The sequence below is a fragment of the Mytilus californianus genome, unplaced genomic scaffold (genome assembly GCF_021869535.1).
Source record: "Mytilus californianus isolate M0D057914Y unplaced genomic scaffold, xbMytCali1.0.p SCAF_20, whole genome shotgun sequence".
In the NCBI taxonomy this organism is placed as follows: Eukaryota; Metazoa; Mollusca; class Bivalvia; order Mytilida; family Mytilidae; genus Mytilus; species Mytilus californianus.
Genome location: NW_026262669.1, coordinates 11,805,063 through 11,829,795, shown reverse-complemented (window position 1 = coordinate 11,829,795; position 24,733 = coordinate 11,805,063). Strand labels below are relative to the sequence as shown.

The 24,733-nt window shown below is 29.0% G+C and overlaps 1 protein-coding gene across 1 annotated transcript in view; it reads right to left on the bottom strand.

Moving 5' to 3' along the window:
* Positions 1 to 20,577, bottom strand: part of LOC127731792 (uncharacterized) — a 117,540-nt gene extending 96,963 nt beyond the window's left edge. Inside the window, exons 1-9 of the mRNA XM_052240632.1 lie at positions 20,336 to 20,577; positions 11,547 to 11,576; positions 11,064 to 11,093; positions 10,305 to 10,334; positions 9,800 to 9,829; positions 5,040 to 5,069; positions 3,871 to 3,900; positions 3,400 to 3,429; positions 2,179 to 2,208 (exon numbers count right to left, since the gene is read on the bottom strand). The gene's annotated coding sequence lies outside the window, so the exon portion shown is untranslated. The remainder of the gene's footprint in view (positions 1 to 2,178; positions 2,209 to 3,399; positions 3,430 to 3,870; positions 3,901 to 5,039; positions 5,070 to 9,799; positions 9,830 to 10,304; positions 10,335 to 11,063; positions 11,094 to 11,546; positions 11,577 to 20,335) is intronic.
* Between the last annotated feature and the right edge of the window lie 4,156 nt (positions 20,578 to 24,733).

Below are 24,733 nucleotides of genomic sequence, written 5' to 3'. Positions count from 1 at the left end.
GTGTTTCCCTGCTGTAAAAATCCAAGTGAGACGAATAAAGGTAATTTTTTAGTCAATGTTGTAATAAAGATCACCAATACCTTTCGAAAAAGAAGTAAACAGAAAATACGATCAAATACTTTGAATGTCTACACTGGAATGAAAATTTAAGCATTGAGCCTATGGGAGGTACTTCTATATTATCGTCGTTGATATGATTTTTTGCATTTTTCTATCGGCTGACCCTTTATCTTTTGAGAAGTATATAACTTTTTTTCTTTGCAAATAAGCAACAACACAGATACTGGGGAAATATAAGTTCAATGGTTGCTCTTCATAATTTGGTTAAATTTATTCTTCACTTTTAACAATCAAGTTTTGCAAAAAACGTAAATAAAAATATGCTTTATACTTTTTTAGTAAATTTGCTGAAATGAGAATGACATTGTTTTTTAACTGACGTATTATGTTATTAACACATTTGTTTCCAATAATTAAATGTGACTTACCACTGGTCTCTCTTCTTCTATGTTTCCTTCCTGTATAAATCCAAGAGAACGATTTAATCAAAAGACGAATAAAAATTGTCACTAAATATCACAAGTAATTATTTTGTCGATGATGTAATAAAGATCATCAATTACTTTTGAAAAAGAAGTAAACAGACCTATTACCAACTAGCATCATCAGTTTGATACCTTTTAATTTCAGACTCTAAGTTTACATGTGCATGCCATATTAGGCTAAATGTTACTATGCTATCGTAAACAACGTTACTTAGCCGCGTGGACAAAGGCATCTATCAAATAGTTCCGATCTACGACGCTTTAAAGGTTTTTGATTTGTTTATGTATCCATATAGAATAAAACATCAGGTCTCCATGCTGTCGTTGACACTTGAATCGAAGTGTGGTTACACCGTGAGGTTGCCACATGAACCAAGGCAGACCGACGACCAAACAGTCCCCGTCTGCGACCCGAAATTTGATGCTACATGATATTCTGTTTTCTTTTTATATTCATATTATAATAAGAATCTGTTTTCTATGTAGTAGTTGATATATTAATAAAGTGATATGGGGTAAAAACCAAAGAGACAACCACAAACTCCTCGTGAAAATACTTGAATGGTGAGCACCAACACAGAAACTGGAGATATAGGCTAAATGATTGCTCGTCAAATAGGTCTTTTTATTTTTTTACTTTACAATTGTTTTTGCACGAAAACGTCACAAAAAAACCCTGTCTTACATCTTTCAATAAAGTTATGGAAATGAAAATGAATTGTTCTTATTAACCATTGTATTCAAATAGCAAAAACGTTACTTACCACTAAATTTGGAAAATACGTCTTAACCCTCTAAATTCTAAAACCGGAATGAAATGTATATTATTCAGCATATGGGAAATGCTACTCTTTTATTGTCGTTGATATGATTTTTTTGCTATTTTTTTTGATAGTTTGACTATTGTCTTTTCAGAAGTATATAACTTTTTCTTCGCAATTTAGCAACAACACAAACACTGGGAAATAAAAGTTAAATTATCGTCTTTAAAATTTGTTAACTTTATTCTTCACTTTTAACAATCATTTTTGCAATAAATGTAGATATATACATGCTTTACAATTTTGTTAGTAAATTTACTCAAATGAGAATGAACAAATCTTGTTTAACTGTTGTATAAAGTTTTTTACATATTTTTTACTAATAATTAAATGTGACTCACCACTGGACTCTCTTCTTCTGTGTTTCCTGCCTGTAAAAATCCAAGTGAGACGAATAAAGGTAATTTTTTAGTCAATGTTGTAATAAAGATCACCAATACCTTTCGAAAAAAAAGTAAACAGAAAATACGTCCAAATACTTTGAATGTCTACACTGGAATGACAATTTAAGCATTGAGCCTATGGGAGGTACTACTATATTATCGTCGTTGATATGATTTATTGCATTTTTCTATCGGCTGACCCTTTATCTTTTGAGAAGTATATAACTTTTTTTCTTTGCAAATAAGCAACAACACAGATACTGGGGAAATATAAGTTCAATGGTTGCTCTTCATAATTGGTTAAATTTATTCTTTACTAATATGCTTTACAATTGTTTAGTAAATTTACTGAAATGAGAATGACATTGTTTTTTAACTGACGTATAATGTTGTTAACACATTTGTTTCCAATAATTAAATGTGACTTACCACTGGTCTCTCTTCTTCTATTTTCCCTTCCTGTATAAATCCAAGAAAACGATTTAATCAAAAGACGAATACAAATTGTCACTAAATGTCACAAGTAATTATTTTGTCGATGATGTAATAAAGATCATCAATTACTTTTGAAAAAGAAGTAAACAGACCTATTACCAACTAGTATCATCAGTTTGATACCTTTTAATTTCAGACTCTAAGTTTACATGTGCATGCCATATTAGGCTAAATGTTACTATGCTATCGTAAACAACGTTACTTAGCCGCGTGGACAAAGGCATCTATCAAATAGTTCCGATCTACGACGCTTTAAAGGTTTTTGATTTGTTTATGTATCCATATAGAATAAAACATCAGGTCTCCATGCTGTCGTTGACACTTGAATCGAAGTGTGGTTACACCGTGAGGTTGCCACATGAACCAAGGCAGACCGACGACCAAACAGTCCCCGTCTGCGACCCGAAATTTGATGCTACATGATATTCTGTTTTCTTTTTATATTCATATTATAATAAGAATCTGTTTTCTATGTAGTAGTTGATATATTTATAAAGTGATATGGGGTAAAAACCAAAGAGACAACCACAAACTCCTCGTGAAAATACTTGAATGGTGAGCACCAACACAGAAACTGGAGATATAGGCTAAATGATTGCTCGTCAAATAGGTCTTTTTATTTTTTTACTTTACAATTGTTTTTACACGAAAACGTCACAAAAAAAACCCTGTCTTACATCTTTCAATAAAGTTATGGAAATGAAAATGAATTGTTCTTATTAACCATTGTACTCAAATAGCAAAAACGTTACTTACCACTAAATTTGGAAAATACGTCTTAACCCTCTAAATTCTAAAACCGGAATGAAATGTATATTATTCAGCATATGGGAAATGCTACTCTTTTATTGTCGTTGATATGATTTTTTTTGCAATTTTTTTTGATAGTTTGACTATTGTCTTTTCAGAAGTATATAACTTTTTCTTCGCAATTTAGCAACAACACAAACACTGGGAAATAAAAGTTAAATTATCGTCTTTAAAATTTGTTAACTTTATTCTTCACTTTTAACAATCATTTTTGCAATAAACGTAGATATATACATGCTTTACAATTTTGTTAGTAAATTTACTCAAATGAGAATGAACAAATCTTGTTTAACTGTTGTATAAAGTTTTTTACATATTTTTTACTAATAATTAAATGTGACTCACCACTGGACTCTCTTCTTCTGTGTTTCCTTCCTGTAAAAATCCAAGTGAGACGAATAAAGGTAATTGTTTAGTCAATGTTGTAATAAAGATCACCAATACCTTTCGAAAAAAAAGTAAACAGAAAATACGTCCAAATACTTTGAATGTCTACACTGGAATGACAATTTAAGCATTGAGCCTATGGGAGGTACTACTATATTATCGTCGTTGATATGATTTATTGCATTTTTCTATCGGCTGACCCTTTATCTTTTGAGAAGTATATAACTTTTTTTCTTTGCAAATAAGCAACAACACAGATACTGGGGAAATATAAGTTCAATGGTTGCTCTTCATAATTGGTTAAATTTATTCTTTACTAATATGCTTTACAATTGTTTAGTAAATTTACTGAAATGAGAATGACATTGTTTTTTAACTGACGTATAATGTTGTTAACACATTTGTTTCCAATAATTAAATGTGACTTACCACTGGTCTCTCTTCTTCTATTTTCCCTTCCTGTGTAAATCCAAGAAAACGATTTAATCAAAAGACGAATACAAATTGTCACTAAATGTCACAAGTAATTATTTTTTTAATGTTTTCATGAATACCTTTTGAAAAAGAAGCAAACCGAAAATTCGTCCAAACACTTGTAATTCCTACAATGGAATGAAAATTTCAACATTGAGCCTATGGGAGGTACTACTATATTATCGTTGTTGATATGATTTTTTGCAATTTTAAATCGGCAAATCTTTTCAGAAGTTTATACCTTTCTTTGTCTTTGCAATTTATCAACAACACAGAAATTATGGATAATAGTAAAATGATTGCTTTTCAAAATTCAATCATGTTTGCACAAAAATCCTTTCTAATTCGTAAATAAAGGACAAGGTCAATAAAGACGAACTTGTTTGGCCCCAAAATACAGCAGTTTTACAAAATACTTTTAGCTATGTATTGGAAAGTAGAATACCTTTGTTTTATAAGTGTTGTCTTTTTTGGACAAAGCAAACACACATGTATCGGGTACAAGCATGATAGAGTCCTATATAAAGTCATATATACTGCATCTGTGCTAATTGCATTGACCGTATATTCAAATGTGCCTCGCTCTCTACCTGTTTCTAAAACTTGCACAAATAACATTGATATTTTGAGACAATGCATGGTTATTCTATATATGCAATTACTGAAATCTTCAGAATTTTAGCATCTTTGTTAATTTCATAACGGTTTTAGTCTAAAATATGAGTTGTCGCATTAGTGCTCATTCTTAATAATTTAATGTAATTTGTATTTGATGATGATACATAACATATATATATATATAGGTGAAGAAGGAAAACGGATGCGGCTACTGTCATTTTTGACAAAACACATCTGAAAAGTGACATATTATGGCATATTTGATACTTTTTCTTTATTTTATCTTATTTGAGCGTCTTGAATGACAAAATCAGTTCTAATCTTCCACAAAAACTAATATAATCGACTAACGTAGGTACTTAAGTGTTTTAAATGTGTCCAACCTCTTTCATCCGATGTAGCTGAACTTTTTGGCCAAAATCGTACCTTACCGGATAATCTCCTTTAATGAAATGAAAAAAAGTTTGAAATGTTCGTATTTTGTTTTATAGTTAAATGTTACTTACCACTTGTCTTCCTTCTTTTTTATTTCCTTCCTGTATATATCAAACAGAAAAACTAAATCAAAAGACGAATACAAATTGTCACTTAAGGCTGTATGGGAGTCTAAAGCAAGAACGATAGAATTTGTTCATACTTTGCCTGGCGTAGTATATATTGATATATTTTCAAAAATATAATAAAAAAGATGGGTCACCGTGTATTCTCTCAATCTACAGGAAGTGACAAAATGACACATTTTGTACGGATTATACAGGAAAAAACATCATTATGTGATTAGAAGTTAAACTAAATAATAGAATTGTAAAAAAAATACGAAAAGATAGAAAATGCGTTTAGAATATCAAAAGAAAAAGATAGGACCACCGTGCGTTTTTTCCGGCTAAAATGCAAAATAGCAAAATTAAGTGTAGATTCCTTCACAAAATGCACTATTTCAGAGTGTATACATCCCCTTAACATGCCAAAATAAAAACATTAGAAATGAAGCAAAAAATATTAAAATTTATAAGTTATAATCTTATTAATTTGTTCTTTTAGGTGCAAATCAATATTAGTTCCATCATCAAATTTTGCTAACTTGATTCAAATCTAGACCTTAGATTCTCTGTTGTTTACAATCCGAAATGGCAAAGACACCCAAACCATTTCAATGTCACAGATAATTATTTAATCAATGTATTACACAAATCACTTATACCTTATGAAAAAGAAAAAAAAAAAAGTCAGGATAAACTATTAAAAATTCGAATAGACGTAACATTTGAATTAAATTATCAATAAAGGTATACTACCACGCAAGGCCTTCATTCACTATCGACTGCATGTAGAAAAAAGACGAAAATAAAAGCCAAAAATATTCTTGAATATAACTTAAGGTTAAACGAAAAATTAACGTTAACCTTAACCTTAACCGTAATTTTAACTCTAATATAAACCGTAACTTTAAATAATAGCCAACATATCCTTCAATGAAAATTAAGGTAAAACAAAACATTTGATTCAAAATTGACCTTTTACTTTAAACCTAACATCTACCTCCAATATGTACCTATCTCGATAACGGTCAGTCATTACTTCATCTTAGACAACCTTGAGTATTCCCCACGGCTACCACTTTTATGATATAGCCAACGTATTTTTGAACGTAAAATTAACCTTAACCTTAACCTTGACCTTAACCTTAACCGTTACCTAAAGAAATAGCCAACATATGCTTGAATAAAGCTTAAGGTTACACGAAGAAATAACATTACCCTTAAACTTGTCCTTAACCTTAACCCTTACCATAACCTTTACCTTAAATAATAGCCAACATATTTTTAAATACACATTAAAGTGACACGAAAAAATAACCTTAACCTTAACCTTAATCTTCAGTAATAGCCAACTTACGCTGCAATAAAGCTTAAGGTTAAACGAAAAATAAACCTTAACCTTAAACTTAACCCTAAAATTGACCGTTACATGAAATAATAGCCAATATATCCATCAATAGAATATAAGGTTAAACTAAAAATTAGACTTAACCTTAACCTCAACTATAAATCTAATATTTAACTCCTACATGTACCTATCTCGATAACGATCAGTCATACCTTCATCTTAGACAACCTTGATTATTCCCCACGGCTACCACTGTTATGATATAGCTAACGTATTTTTGACTGACAAATTAACCATAACCTTAACCTTGACCTTTACCTTAACCGTTACCTAAAGAAATAGCCAGCATTTGCTTGAATAAAGCTTCAGGTTACACGAAGAAATAATCTTAACCTTAAATTTGTCCTTAACCTTTACCCTAACATTAACCCTAACCTTAAATAATAGCCAACATATGCTTAAATACACATTAAAGTGACACGAAAAAATAACCTTAACCTTAACCTTATCCTTCAATAATAGCCAACATACGCTGAAATAAAGCTTAAGGTAAAACGAAAAATAAAACTTAGTCTTAACCTTAACCCGTAAATTGACCGTTACTTAAAATAATAGCCAATATATCCTGCAATGGAATATAAGGTTAAACTAAAAATTAGACTTAACCTTAACATCAACTATAAACCTAATATTTAACTCCTACATGTACATATCTCGATAACGATCAGTCATACCTTCATCTTAGACAACCTTGAGTATTCCCCACTGTTATGATATAGTCAACGTATCTTTAAATTATGCTTAAGGATAAACGAAAAATTAACTTTAACCTTAATCTTTACCTTAACCTTAAGATCAACCTTAATTTTAACCTTAACCTAACAAAATAGCCAACATATGCTTGAATAAAGCTTAAGGTTACCAGAAAAAATAACCTTAACCTTAACCTCAACTTTAAATGATAGCCATCATATGCTTGAATATAACTTAAGGTTAAACGAAAAATAAACCTTAACCTTAACCTTAACTTAACTTTAACAGTACCCTTAACCCAAACATTAACCGTAATTTTAAGAAATAGCCAACATATCCTACAATACAAAATATGGTTAAACTTTAGACTTAAAATTGACCTCAACTTTAAACCTAACATCTAACTTCTACATGTACCTATCTCAATAACGATCAGTCATACCGTCACTTTAGACAACCTTGAGCATTCCCCAAGGTTACCACTATTATGATAGAGTCAACGTATCTTAAAATAATGCTTAAGGTGAAACGAAAAATTTACATTAACCTAAACCCTAACCGTAACTTAAAATAATAGCCAACATATGCCTAAATAAATCTTAAGGTTACATTAAAAAAATAATCTCAACCTTAACCTTAACCCTAACCTTAAATAATAGCCAGCATATGCTTGAATAAAGCTTCAGGTTAAACGCGAATTTAACCTTAACCTTAACCATAACACTAACCTTAACCGTCACTTTAACTTTAAATAAAAGCCAACACATCCTTTAATAAACCTTTAGTTAAACTAAAAATTTGAATAAAAATTGACGTGAACTATCAACTCCTCAATGTACCTATCTAGATAATGATCAGACATACCGTCACCTTAGACAACCTTGAGTATTCCCTCACGGCTAGATCTGTTATGATATAGCCAACGTATATTTAAATAATGCTTATGGTTAAACAAAAACTGAACCTAAACCCTAACCTTAACCTTAACCTTAACCTTAAGAAAAAGAAAACATATGCTTAAATAAACATTAAGGTTACACTAAAAATAATCTTAACCTTAACGTTGACCTTAAATAATAGCAAACATATGCTTCAATAAAGCTTCAGGTTAAACGTAAAATTAATCTTAACTTTAACCTTAACCTTCACTTTAACCTTAAACCAAACCTTAACCCTAACCTTACATGATAGCCGACATATCCCTCAATAGAACACAAGGTTAAACTAAAATTTAGAGTTAAAATTGACCTCAACTATTAACCTAACATCTAACTACTACATTGAACTTTCTCGATAACGATCCGCCATACCGTCACTTTAAACAACCTTGAGCATTCCCCAAGGTTACCACTATTATGATAGAGTCAACGTATCTTAAAATAATGCTTAAGGTGAAACGAAAAATTAACATTAACCTAAACCTTAACCGTAACTTAAAATAATAGCCAACATATGCCTAAATAAATCTTAAGGTTACATTAAAAAAATAATCTCAACCTTAACCTTAACCCTAACCTTAAATAATAGCCAGCATATGCTTGAATAAAGCTTCAGGTTAAACGCGAATTTAACCTTAACCTTAACCATAACACTAACCTTAACCGTCACTTTAACTTTAAATAAAAGCCAACACATCCTTTAATAAACCTTTAGTTAAACTAAAAATTTGAATAAAAATTGACGTTAACTATCAACTCCTCAATGTACCTATCTAGATAATGATCAGACATACCGTCACCTTAGACAACCTTGAGTATTCCCTCACGGCTAGATCTGTTATGATATAGCCAACGTATATTTAAATAATGCTTATGGTTAAACAAAAACTGAACCTAAACCTTAACCTTAACCTTAACCTTAACCTTAAGAAAAAGAAAACATATGCTTAAATAAACATTAAGGTTACACTAAAAATAATCTTAACCTTAACCTTGACCTTAAATAATAGCAAACATATGCTTCAATAAAGCTTCAGGTTAAACGTAAAATTAATCTTAACTTTAACCTTAACCTTCACTTTAACCTTAAACCAAACCTTAACCCTAACCTTACATGATAGCCGACATATCCCTCAATAGAACACAAGGTTAAACTAAAATTTAGAGTTAAAATTGACCTCAACTATTAACCTAACATCTAACTACTACATTGAACTTTCTCGATAACGATCCGACATACGGTCGACCTACCATCAATCTTATTCAAAAAACGTCATCAATCTTATTCAAAAAACCTTTCTTCTTTAAATAAACATGTCAAAAGTCATGTTCTGTATACCTTAACCCACGCAAGGCCTACATTCACTATCGACTGCATGTAGACAAAAGATGATTTGAACTATATGTAAACACAGATTATCAATGTGAATGTAAGTGTGTTTAGTTTACGTGTGAAATACACTTATAAAAGAACAGAGTTTAGGTCAATGTGAGCACATCCTTAGGTTTTAGTTTTCTATGTTGTTTCTTGTGTACTATTATTTGTCTGTTTGACCTTTTCCTTTATAGTCATGACATTGTCAGTTGTTGTTTTCTTCGATCTGTTAATCTAACTGTCTCTCTGGTATATTTCGCCTCTCTTTTAATGTTAATTGTCATTCTTTTTTTAATAATGAAATGTTACTTACCACTGGTCTTTCTTCCACTGTATTTCCTTCCTGTATAAATCCAAGAGAAAGATTTATTCAAAAGAGGGGATAAATGTCACTAAATGTCACAAGGTAGCATTAATTCAATATCATCATGATACTAACTGATACTTTTCGAATAAGAAGTAACGGAAATACGTCCAAACACTCTGAGTTCTCAAACTGGAATGAAAAGGTTAACCTTGAGTTTATAGGATGTACTACAAGGGTATCGTCGTTGATATGAAGTTTTTTTCAAGTTTATATTGGCTGACCCTTATGTCTTCATAAGCATATTTATTTTTTCTTTGCAATTTACAAATAACAAAGAAACTGGGAATCAAGCTAAATGGTTGCTCTTTAGATGGGTGTTATTTATTCTTTACTTTTTACAATAATTTTTGCGCGAAAAAAAAATTGTCTTTCTTTTTTTCAGCTAGATTAATGGAAATGACGTTTAATGTTAATATTATTTTTATCTAAAAAAAAAGTCAAAGTTACTCACCACTTGTCTTTCTTCTTCGGTATGTCCCTTCTGTATAAAAGAGAAATATTAAATCAAAATAGGAATGCAAATTATCCATAGATGTCGCAAGTTAGTACTAAGTCAATGTTATTATGAAGATCACTAAAACCTTTCATGAAAGAAGTAATTGAAAATACGTCCAAGCATTATGAATTCTCAAACTGGAATGACATTTTTAACATTGAGCCTAAAATAGGAACTACTATATTATCGTAGTTGGTATGTTTTTTTGCAATTTTTATCGGCTGACCTTTATTTCTTTTCAGAAGTATACGATTCTGGTTTTTTTTATTCTAAATATAGCAACAATACAGAAACTGGGGATATAAGTTAAATGATTGCTCTTCAACATTGAGTTGATTTATTCTTTACTTTTAACAATATTTTTTACCCAAAACTTAAAAAAAAACATGCTATACAAATTGAGGCAAATCTACAGAAATTAAAATAAGTTTTTTTTTTTAACTGACGTTTACTATTATTTCCTGTTTCTTTTGATAATAGCAAGTTACTAACAGCAACAACAAAAGACTGGCGATGTAGACTAAATGGTGGCTCTTCAATTAAGGTTTAATTTATTCTTTACTTTTAACAATCATGTTTGCACAAAAACGCCAGAAAAGGACAAGTCTTACAATTTTAAGCAAATTTCGGCAATTGACAATGCAAGGGTCTTTTAGAACTGGTGTTTAATGTTGATACCCGTAATTTTTTTATATATATTAAAACGTTATTTACCACTGGTCTTTCTTCTTCTGTATTCCCTTTCTGTATAAATCCAAGAGGAATATATAATCAAAATACGAATAAAAATGTTTACTTAATATGAGGAGTTATAACATTAAAATCACTACTGTCTTCCGAAAAAGAAGGAACAGAAATGCGTCCAAACAATCTGAATTCTCAATCTATAATGAAAAGTTTAACATTTAGCCTACGAGAGGAGCTACAGTTTCGTCATGGTTGGTGTAAGTTTTTTTTTCAATTTTTGATAGGCTGACCTTTTAAGTCTTTACAAATGTTTTACTTTTTTTCTTTGCAATTTGGCAACAACTAAAACAAAGCTGGAGATATAGGCTTAACAATTATTTTTGCACGAAAACACAGAAAAAGACATGGCTTACAACTTTTTGCAAGCTGACGGTTTAGAAAAAAAATGTTTTTGAACTGACGTTTAATTATATTTACATATTGTTTTAATAATAGCATAACATTACTTACCACAGGTCTTATTTCATCTGTTTTTCCTTCCTGTATAAAACCAAGAGGAATATGTATTCCAAAGACGCACCAAATAATTTCACACAAGTTATTATCAAGTCAATGTTTTCATGAAGATCAGTAATACCTTTCGAACGAGAAGTAACAGAAAATACGTCCAAGCACTCTGAATTTCAAAACTAGAATGAACTGCATAACATTGAGCCTATGGGAGGTACTACTAATTTATCGTCGTTGATATGACATGCTAGCCAGTTTTTTATCGGCCTACCTGTTATATCTTCAGAAGTATCTAATGGGAATTTCAGCTAACACATCATTGACATTAAAAGCCATTTATTTAAAGATTTATGGTTATAAACAGTTATTAATTGTGGAGATTGATAAATTCAAACACAATTTATAATTTTTGGAGGTTGTAAAACTTGAACAAAGTAGGAAGTTTCTTCTGATTACATCAGTGTCGATAAAAGTTTAATCCTATAAAGTTTAAGAACTAATGGTCATTTGAATTACAACCAATCAGTTTTACACTTAATTAAATTAGGCTATATATTTCAATCCCGGACAGTTCTAAAACGGTGTTTCTTTCACGATTTTATTATTTTCCGAAAATACTATGGAAAATAAATGAAATGAGCCGTTCCTGAAAATTTTGGTGTAACATTTTTCAATTATTAAAGTTTTGTATCCTTATAATCTTAAAACTCATTTCAAAAAATTATCTTAATTGACACCATTAAAATAACAAATTACAAGTATAATTGCTGCATTTACTTCAATAAAATAAGATATATTTGTAATTTTAAACAATGCGAACAACATTTTTTATATTTTTTTTTTATATTCTTTAACCGTATTTAAAAATAAATAATCATTAACTTCATTAAGTACAACAATACAATGGTGATCAATGATTTTGATTAAAATAAAGAAATAATTGCATTCTTATTTAAAAAAAAACAAAAGTTTATGCATATGTATCCTTCAATTGTTTTCATTTTATTCAAAATTAATTATCAAAAGACATTTATAAAGAATGATTGCAATTGAGCATATTTTATGAAAAAAAAAAAACAATCCTGAAGTACAAATAAAAACTGAAATCTTATGTTGGCTTCTGATTTGTATTAACAATAACTGCATTCTTGTTCCACTGAAACAAAATTTTAAGTATTTAAATTCTGATTATATTTTAATTCTAAAGAAAGACTTATATTGAAGCCTTAAAAAATATTCGTACAAATAAAAAACCTTCATCTTTTATCAAAAGAAGAATAATTTTGCTAAATCTAAACAAAGCAAACAACATTTAAGTATATTTTCTCTGATAATCTTTTAATTTTATGGGAAAAAAACCTAAACAATAAAAAATACAAACATCCAATGGCAGTTAATAATTTCCATTAACATGAAACAAATCATTGTATTCTTGTTCAACAAAAACAACACTTTATGCATATCTATCCTTCAAAAATTAACATTTTATACAAAATAACGTATGAAAAGGCATGTTACACGACTCATTGCAATTGAGGTTGCATTATTTGAATTATAAAAGAAATATTTGCATTTCAGGCAATGCGTACAACAATTTAGTATCATTTCTCTAAGATTCAGCCTATTCAATGGAAAACAACCAATCCTGATGTGCAAAAAGTACTGAAATCTTATGGTATTTTATAATTTTTATTAAAATAAAGCAATAACTGAATTCTTTTTCAACAAAAACCAAACCTTAAGTATTTTAATTCTGATTATATCTAAATTCTTTAAGAGACTTATATAAAGGCTTTTGAAATAACTAATTCCAAATAATAAAGCATAATTTTTTTTTCAAAATTTACACAATGCAAACAACATTTTAGTATATTTTCTCTGATATTCTTTTAATTTTATGAAAAAACAACCAATCCTAAACAAAATAAAGTGCAAAAATCCAATAGTGGTCAATAGTTTTTCATGAAAATAAAGAAGTGATTGCATTCTTGTTCAACAAAAACAAAAGTTTAAGCATAACTATCCTTCCAAAATTAACATTTTATACAAAAAATAATAAAAGGTATATTAAAGGCTGATTGCAATTAAAATTGCATTATTTTTAAAATTAGAAGAAATATTTGCATTTTAGGCAACGCATAAAAAAATTTAGTATCTTTTCCCTTAAATTCAGCCTATTTTATGAAAAACAACCAATCCTGATGTGCAAAAAGTATTTAAATCTTATGGCAGTTTATAATGTGTATTAAAATAAAGCAATAACTGCATTGTTTTTCAGCAAAAACCAAACTTTGAGTATTTTAATTCTGATGAGATCTAAATTCTTAAAGAAGACTTATATGAAGGCTTTTAGAATAACTAATTCCAAATAAAATAGCATCATTTTTTATCAAAAGAAGACTAATTTTAGTAAATTTGAACAATGCAAACAACATTTAAGTATATTTTCTCTGATATTCTTTTAATTTTATGAAAAATCAACCAATCCTTAACAATATAAAGTACAAAAATCCAATGGTGGTCAATAGTTTCCATGAAAATGAAAAAATGATTGCATTCTTGTTCAACAAAAACAAAAGTTTAAGCATATCTATCCTTCAAAAATTCACATTTTATTCAAAATAACTTATCAAAAGGCATATTTAAAGGCTGATTGCAATTAAAGTTGCATTATTTGAAAAATGAGAAGAAATATTTGCATTTTAGGCAACACGTACAAAAATTTAGTGTCTTTTCCCTTAAATTCAGCCTATTCAATGGAAAACAACCAATCCTGATGTGCAAAAAGTACTGAAATCTTATGGTATTTTATAATTTTTATTAAAATAAAGCAATAACTGAATTCTTTTTCAACAAAAACCAAACCTTAAGTATTTTAATTCTGATTATATCTAAATTCTTTAAGAGACTTATATAAAGGCTTTTGAAATAACTAATTCCAAATAATAAAGCATAATTTTTTTTTCAAAATTTACACAATGCAAACAACATTTTAGTATATTTTCTCTGATATTCTTTTAATTTTATGAAAAAACAACCAATCCTAAACAAAATAAAGTGCAAAAATCCAATAGTGGTCAATAGTTTTTCATGAAAATAAAGAAGTGATTGCATTCTTGTTCAACAAAAACAAAAGTTTAAGCATAACTATCCTTCCAAAATTAACATTTTATACAAAAAATAATAAAAGGTATATTAAAGGCTGATTGCAATTAAAATTGCATTATTTTTAAAATTAGAAGAAATATTTGCATTTTAGGCAACGCATAAAAAAATTTAGTATCTTTTCCCTTAAATTCAGCCTATTTAATGAAAAACAACCAATCCTGATGTGCAAAAAGTATTTAAATCTTATGGCAGTTTATAATGTGTATTAAAATAAAGCAATAACTGCATTGTTTTTCAGCAAAAACCAAACTTTGAGTATTTTAATTCTGATGAGATCTAAATTCTTAAAGAAGACTTATATGAAGGCTTTTAGAATAACTAATTCCAAATAAAATAGCATCATTTTTTATCAAAAGAAGACTAATTTTAGTAAATTTGAACAATGCAAACAACATTTAAGTATATTTTCTCTGATATTCTTTTAATTTTATGAAAAATCAACCAATCCTTAACAATATAAAGTACAAAAATCCAATGGTGGTCAATAGTTTCCATGAAAATGAAAAAATGATTGCATTCTTGTTCAACAAAAACAAAAGTTTAAGCATATCTATCCTTCAAAAATTAACATTTTATTCAAAATAACTTATCAAAAGGCATATTTAAAGGCTGATTGCAATTAAAGTTGCATTATTTGAAAAATGAGAAGAAATATTTGCATTTTAGGCAACACGTACAAAAATTTAGTGTCTTTTCCCTTAAATTCAGCCTATTTAATGAAAAACAACCAATCCTGATGTTCAAAAAGTACTGAAATCTTATGGCAGTTTATAATGTGTATTAAAATAAAGCAATAACTGCATTCTTTTTCAACAAAAACCAAACTTTGAGTATTTTAATTCTGATGAGATCTAAGTTCTTACATAAGACTTATATGAAGGCTTTTGAAATAACTAATTCCAAATAAAATAGCATAATTTTTTATCAAAAGAAGAATAGTTTTGGTAAATTTGAACAATGCAAGCAATATTTTAGTATATTTTCTCTGATATTCTTTAAATTTTATGAAAAATTAACCAACCCTAAACAATATATAGTACAAAAATCCAATGGTGGTCAATAGTTTCCATGAAAATGAAGAAATGATTGCATTCTTGTTCAACAAAAACAAAAATTTAAGCATATCTATCCTTCAAAAAATAACATTTTATTCAAAATAACTATAACTTATCAACAGGCATATTTTAATTCTGATTGCAATTAAAGTTGCATTATTTGAAAAATGAGAAGAAATATTTGCATTTTAGGCAACGCATACACAAATTTAGTGTCTTTTCCCTTAAATTCAGCCTATTTAATGAAAAACAACCAATCCTGATGTTCAAAAAGTACTGAAATCTTATGGCAGTTTATAATAAGTATTTAAATAAAGCAATAACTGCATTCTTTTTCAACAAAAACCAAACTTTGAGTATTTTAATTCTGATGAGATCTAAGTTCTTAAAGAAGACTTATATGAAGGCTTTTAAAATAACTAATTCCAAATAAAATAGCATCATTTTTTATCAAAAGAAGAATAGTTTTGGTAAATTTGAACAATGCAAGCAATATTTTAGTATATTTTCTCTGATATTCTTTAAATTTTATGAAAAATTAACCAACCCTAAACAATATATAGTACAAAAATCCAATGGTGGTCAATAGTTTCCATGAAAATGAAGAAATGATTGCATTCTTGTTCAACAAAAACAAAAATTTAAGCATATCTATCCTTCAAAAAATAACATTTTATTCAAAATAACTATAACTTATCAACAGGCATATTTAAAGGCTGATTGCAATTAAAGTTGCATTATTTGAAAAATGAGAAGAAATATTTGCATTTTAGGCAACGCATACACAAATTTAGTGTCTTTTCCCTTAAATTCAGCCTATTTAATGAAAAACAACCAATCCTGATGTTCAAAAAGTACTGAAATCTTATGGCAGTTTATAATAAGTATTTAAATAAAGCAATAACTGCATTCTTTTTCAACAAAAACCAAACTTTGAGTATTTTAATTCTGATGAGATCTAAGTTCTTAAAGAAGACTTATATGAAGGCTTTTAAAATAACTAATTCCAAATAAAATAGCATCATTTTTTATCAAAAGAAGAATAATTTTGGTAAATTTGAACAATGCAAACAACATTTAAGTATATTTTCTCTGATATTCTTTTAATTTTATGAAAAATCAACCATACTTTAACAATATAAAGTACAAAAATCCAATGGTGGTCAATAGTTTCCATGAAAATGAAGAAATGATTGCATTCTTGTTCAACAAAAACAAAAGTTTAAGCATATCTATCCTTCAAAAATTAACATTTTATTCAAAATAACTTATCAGAAGGCATATTTAAAGGCTGATTGCAATTAAAGTTGCATTATTTGAAAAATGAGAAGAAATATTTGCATTTTAGGCAACGCGTATACAAATTTAGTGTCTTTTCCCTTAAATTCAGCCTATTTAATGAAAAACAACCAATCCTGATGTTCAAAAAGTACTGAAATCTTATGGCAGTTTATAATGTGTATTACAATAAAGCAATAACTGCATTCTTTTTCAACAAAAACCAAACTTTGAGTATTTTAATTCTGATGAGATCTAAGTTCTCACATAAGACTTATATGAAGGCTTTTGAAATAACTAATTCCAAATAAAATAGCATATTTTTTTATCAAAAGAAGAATAGTTTTGGTAAATTTGAACAATGCAAGCAATATTTTAGTATATTTTCTCTGATATTCTTTAAATTTTATGAAAAATCAACCAATCCTAAACAATATATAGTACGAAAATCCAATGGTGGTCAAAAGTTTCCATGAAAATGAAAAAAATGATTGCATTCTTGTTCAACAAAAACAAAAATTTAAGCATATCTATCCTTCAAAAAATAACATTTTATTCAAAATAACTTATCAACAGGCATATTTAAAGGCTGATTGCAATTAAAGTTGCATTATTTGAAAAATGAGAAGAAATATTTGCATTTAAGGCAACACGTACAAAAATTTAGTATCTTTTCCCTTAAATTCAGCCTATTTAATGAAAAACAACCAATCCTGATGTTCAAAAAGTACTGAAATTTTATGGCAGTTTATAATAAGTATTTAAATAAAGCAATAACTGCATTCTTTTTCAACAAAAACCAAACTTTGAGTATTTTAATTCTGATGAGATCTAAATTCGTAAATAAGACTTATATAAATGCTTTTGAAATAACTAATTCCAAATAAAATGGCATCATTTTTTATCAAAAGAAGAATACTTTGGTTAATTTGAACAATGCAAACACCATTTTAGTATATTTTCTTTGATAATCTTTTAATTTTATGAAAAAAACAACCAATCCAAAACTGTTAAAAGTACAAAAATCCAATGGCAGTCAATAATTTCCATTGAAAAGGCAGAAATGATTGCATTCTTGATCCAATAAAACAAAAGTTTGACATATGTATCCTTCAAAAAATCAAATCTTATACAGAATTACTTATCAAAAGACATTTTAAAGACTATTTGCAATTGATGTTGAATCATTATAAATATGAGATGAAATATTTGCATTAAATTGTGTATCATTTCCCTAATATTCAGTCTATTTTTTTCTGAAGAACAACCAATCCTGATGTAGAAAAAGTATTGAAATCTTTTGACAGTTTATAATTTGTATTAAAATAAAGCAATAACTGCATTCTTATTCTACAAAAACAAAATTTTTATTTTTTTTTATTTCTGATTAGCTTTTAATTCAAAGAAAACACTTATCTCGAGAACATTACAATACATAATTATAAATAAGATTACATTACTTTTTATCAAATGAAGAAATTAAAGTAATTCAAAACAATAGTTAAAACAACACTTTTAATCAAGACAAACAAAGCTCTGAGCTTCTTTAATGTTATACTATTTTTACTTTTATCATCTAGTGACATGAATTGCTAGATATAGTACATATTTTAAATGATTACATTTTATCGCTTATGAGTGGTACATAAGCATATCGTTAGTCTGCACTTATTTAATTTTTTAGCTAAAATTTAAATTAAAGAATATGAAGATATACACATGATGTGTGAAAAGTAATTCATATTTATTTTTTTTTTTTGTTATTGCAATTAAGTTTATTACAACTAAACGAGTAAAGGTGTCTTCGTGGAGGTCAGTGTTCATCGAATGTAAACACTGTGGAGTTCGGTTTACATAAGAATTTTAAACATATACGTATCCGTCAGATCCGTGCATAAGATAAATCTACTGATCGATCGCTGACCGTTGTAACGGTAACTCTCACATAGCTTATTTGGCTTATCTGACGAATTCTATAGGTCACCGAGCAACGACTACTCATGGATCAGTCAAACATTCACGACAAACAGTAACATCCAAGGTTGCAAGTAATGTACAACAGACCATTTTTTTACAAAAAAAATAAGTTATTATTTGTCACGGTTATTAAATTTCGACATATGAAGGGAATTTCGGTTATTTCTAAAGATTAATTGTCAAATTGTATACAACAGACCGATATGAGACAAAATAAGAAGTAAGGGTGAGAGCAAGTTAGGGAAATTGTGTCACTCCTAACTTATCATTCATGTAAAGAGAGAAAAAAGTTTCTAGTGCGGTGTTGTAGTCCACTTGTATTTTTGTTCATCTGATGATTTATGCCTATTTTAACTGATTTGTATAGGTTTTTCATATGTTGTACTTTAAAACCACTGTCCCAGGTTCGGGGGAGGAATGGGATCCTGCTAACATGTTTAACCCCACCCCATTATGTATGTAAGTGCCTGTCCTAAGTCAAGAGCCTGTAATTCAGTGGTTGTCGTTTGTTGCTGTGTTACATATTTGATTTTCGTATACTTTTTGTACATATATAAGACCGTTAGTTTTCACGTTTGAATTGTTTTACATTGTCATTTCGGGGTCTTGTATAGCGTACTACGCGGTATCGGTTTTGCTCATTGTCGAAAGCCGTACGGTGACCTATAGTTGTTAATTACTGTTTCATTTTGGTCTGCAGTGGAGAGTTGTCTCATTAATAATCATACCACATCTTCTTTTTTTATTTACGAGAAGTGTTTTTATAAATATGAGTGTGATAATTGACCACGCTATGATATTGATATGTAAATGTATACTGAAGTATTGGTTTCAGAAATGATAAAAGTTTAACATTAACTATGATATAATGTTTTCGTAAATTAAACTTCAAGGATTAACCTTTAGTTTTCATAAGATTTACTATGTGTGCTTAATCAAATCAATGGACAAAGGCGTCGTTTTAAACAATTCTTAGAATGATTCTGATATAAAGGAGTAAATGCTTACCTTTCATGAAAATTTCTCCACAATGGTATTATAATTCAATCACAAGAAAAACACTTATCCGACGATCAACTAACCTTTAACAGAAGCGTTCTGTTAACTGCACATGCGCATACATAATTTGAATGTCAACAGCAACCTTTACCTAACATTCATTATAACCTTAACTTTTGGATTTTATCTTAACCTTTTAATAAAACCATCACCTTAACCTTAAATTTTAACCTTTAAACTTGAACAAGACTCGCTATCTGTATGCATTCACAAATTGTGTCATTAACAAATCCTGAAGTACATAATACTTACCTTTAACCGCCAAGGAAACTGGTCATATTCTCCTTGAAAATATGTGAATGTTACTTCTTCACCTTCGCTGATTGTTCTTGTAGCAAAGAAACAAAGATGGGGAAGACCACCGACAATTATTCTCTTAACAATAGAGTTACTATCATTCTCGTCATCGTTTACGAGCCTTCCCAAGGATTTGTCGTCATTAGATGCATCGATCCTAGATGGAAAGAACAACTTACTGTTAAACTGTAGCTTACTGATGGGAAGGTATCAAATTATTTAAGGTAAGGATTCTAGTGAATGGTAAAAGCTATAGGATTTAAGGTTATGGTCTAATGATAAGGTTAAAGATTAATGTTACAAGTAACTGGAAAGGTTAAAGATTAAGGTTAAAATTAACTGTTAAGGTTACAGATTAAGGTTAGAAGTAAATGTGAGGGTTAACGTCAATAGTAAATGTTAAGATTAAAGGTAAAAGTTCAGTTTGAAGTTTGCTGTAAGTTAAAGGTAAACAAAAAAGTTATTGATCAGTGATAATTAACAGTCGGTGAAAGGTTTGAGGTAATTTTCGATATATTAATATACATCAATGTGGGAATCAGGCCAGAACTGGTTTTATTTCTGGTATCCTTGATTTTGATAAATGATGAGTTATAAATCAACTTAAAGAAATATATCTAAATAGCGTGATATTAATATAAAAGATCTGGAGCAATTTTACTAAAAAGGATCATTTATAAAGTCGACTCTATACGGAAAAAGAAATTGTGTGATAGAAAGGGGCAGATAATTGCAATTGAAATATCGAAGATTTTTGCAATTGCATGATTACCAAAATTCAAAAAAATGAATAATCAATAAAAAAAAACAACGTATTGAATTCCTTAAGGTGGTATGGGAGTCTAAAATGAAAGGATAAAATTCGCTCACTTTGCCAAAACCTATTGTATATTAATATCTGTTCCAAACTATACTAAAAACGATAGGTCACCGTGCAATTTATCAAGCTACAGGTTGTGGCACATTGTGTATGGCGTATACGGGTAATAACATCAGTATGCAATTAGAAGCTACACTACTTGATAGAATTGTAAAATAAAACACAAAAAGATAGCATCAAGACAATGATTTGAGAATATCAAAAGAAGGGATAAAGTCACCGTACGTTTTTTTTCGGCTAAAATACGAAATAGGAAAATTCCATGTAGATTCCTTCAGAAAAGTGCACTTTTTCCAGAGTTACCTTCCATTCAAATGGCATTTGTTAAACCAAAATTAATCTACACTTGCAAAAGTGTTAATACTTATAATCATTATCTTATAAACGGTTTTATTTTCAAATAACAGTTCACATTTAGTTATCCGCATTTTTGCATCAAATTTTGTTAACTTAATTAATAGAAACTAGACATTAGGTTCACTGATTTTTTACAATCCAAGATGGCGAAATACGCCCATACCACCTGTATGTCATTTACGTGTTCTAACCGCTACTATATGGTTTTGAAGAACATTTTTCATCTAGCATAAAAAGTTTTAAACTTACCAACATTTTCTTGAATTCCAAATAAACTCGAATGCGTACTCGTTGAAGCCTGGATCAACTGTTGTTAAATTTCCGCGATATTCGAACATAAACTCGCCTTTTTCAAACTGTTTTGTCGTAAACACACCTCTTCCTTTTATAAAGTTAAACGACAAATATACACATCAAACAGCTCAAAACATTTTAAACTACATAACGATGATTGATTGATTAAGTAAAATATAATATTAATAAATATGTTGTTAGTAAACTATATTTTTTTCGAAAAAGAAACCATTTTAGAAAATATTTTCATCACAAATACTTAAATACTAATACTAGTGAACATGTATAATTTGAAATTTATTGTTTTCAAAATTTTTAACAAAGTATGAAGAAAAAAATATTCACCGCATGTTTATGAATTTAATGCATATTAAAATAAAAAAATAACCTTTTTTTAAAGACCAAATTGAGAAAACAAAACTTGAAATACAATGCATGCTTGTAAAAGGTACCGCAAATAAAGATAGATTGAAGATACAAAAATCATTCGTAAGTAAACTTTTCTAAAACACCTATCCAGGTATTACAATGAAACAACATATTAACACACTGAAAAAACAGAATAACTTGTACTTACCTTTTATGTCGTCAATCTTTCTTACCAAAAACCCTTCTCGATCTGATTTACTATTTATGTAATCTTCAATTTTTAATATTCTTCTATTTGATCTTCGCAAATCTACAAATTTCAGAATTATTCCAATAATGCACTCATTCAAGTTGTTTAAATAAGACATTTTAGATAGTCGTCACGGTGCTTGGACTCTTAACATATATTATTATATTATTACGCCTGTTATTTAAGTTTGATACATTCATTGCCAAGGTGTATACATCGTGTACATAATACTTGTATCTTAATTTCAAAAATTGACACTCTGAGTTTCACATTTCTGATAAAAGAAGGACGAAAGATACCAAAGGGTATCAACTAAAAACAAACTGACAACGCCATGTCTAAAATAAATAGACGAATACACAAAAATATAGTACAGAATTAAGCGTTGATAAGCGTTGTACAGAATTCTTTAAAAAGAATGATAACTACATTCAATTCAGGTAATGTAGAACACCACAGAGACCAGACAATCTATCTATGCTCAAGCGAAAAGTCGGCTAATTCGGAGTTAGTTAAATAATAATATCTTTCGTTGGCACAGATAACGTGCCCTATTTATCCGGAATGTCGACTGAAAAGTGTTTAAAACAAAACATTTTCATACAAAATTTGGTCTCAATTTGTGAATAAAAATACCAAATGCCTGCGTCTACTAATTTGATATCCATTAGTAAGACATACGAATGTTACTTACCTGGTTTAACTAATTTATAATCCATAACACAAAATATATAGAAGTGTTCTTTCTACTAATAACTTCCTAAAATTCGACAGTTTGCACACGCACCCTTACCAGGTGTACATGCGCAAAGATGAAAGTTTGATTTCAAGCTTAATCTTGTCTTAAACTTAACTGTAACCATAATGTTTACCTTTGACCTTATTCACAACCCTAACCCTTTACCGTACAAAAATTGTCCTTCAATCAACCTTAAAATTAAACTACTATGATATACCCTAAAATTGACATTAACCTTAACCTTTTCCTTACCTTTAACCTTAACCTTAACCTAAACATAAACCTTCACTTTCTCTAACCTTGAATTAACATTAATAGATATAAGAAGATGTGGTATGTGGTTAACATTAAGGCTACCTCAACTATGAACATTAAGGTTAAAACATACCTTCACTTTAACCTTTACCTTAAGCTTAACATTACCATTATTGTTAAAAAAGAGAGACGAACGATATCAGAGGGACAGCCAAACTAATAGATCGAAATTGAATTGAAAACGATATGGCAAAATAAGAAAAACACCAACAGACCAATAATAGTTCACATAAGGGTACTTCCACCTTTAATCTGAATTTATAACTATTAATGAATCCTCAATAAATCATGAGGTTAAAACATACCTTAACCTTTACTTAAACAATAAACTTAACTGAAACTTTGACATTTTGTAACCTTCAATTAACTTAAAGGCTTCCTCAATCTTAAAACTCAATTTCAATCGTTAATCTAAATTTTCAACTACCAATCATCCTTCAGCGGGGTTCGGACAAACCTTCAATTTAACCTTAAACTAAATTTTAACTTCAACTATAATCTTAACTTTTACATTAACCTTAACCTTAACCTTAACCTACACCTTAACCTTATCTATCATTGAATTAACCTCAAGGCTACCGCAACCTTTCATCTGAATTTTCAACTACCAATTAACCATCTATGAACATTTAGGTTAAAAATCACCTTCAATCTTATCTTAACCTTAACCGGAACTTAATTTTTTAACCTTGAATTTACCTGTACCTTAAATATGAATTGTCAACAAACCAACTAACCATCAATCAACGTTAAGGTTAAACAATAACTTAATATCTTAACCTGAACAGTAACCTTATCTTAAAATTACCCCTTGCAAATGAAATTCCAAAGGCCATGACTAGTATTCCCAAAGTACTTGACCAGTGATAAGCCAGAAAAAAACGATAAACCAACTTCAATAGCCAGAAAATCACCCTATGGCAAATTACCCAAAAGAGTTTGATATTCTGTGAGCATCACGCAGGGATGCCAAAAATGTATGCTATTGCTTATTATAAAGCTAAGGTACCCGGTTACCTTCCTACATCCATTATTTGGACGATCGTAAGGCAAAACACTATTTTTTCGACTGCTACCCTTATATCTAGGTGCAAAACGCTAGTATTTTACATATTGACCCAGGACCTTTTAACCCTATAGACTAAGTTT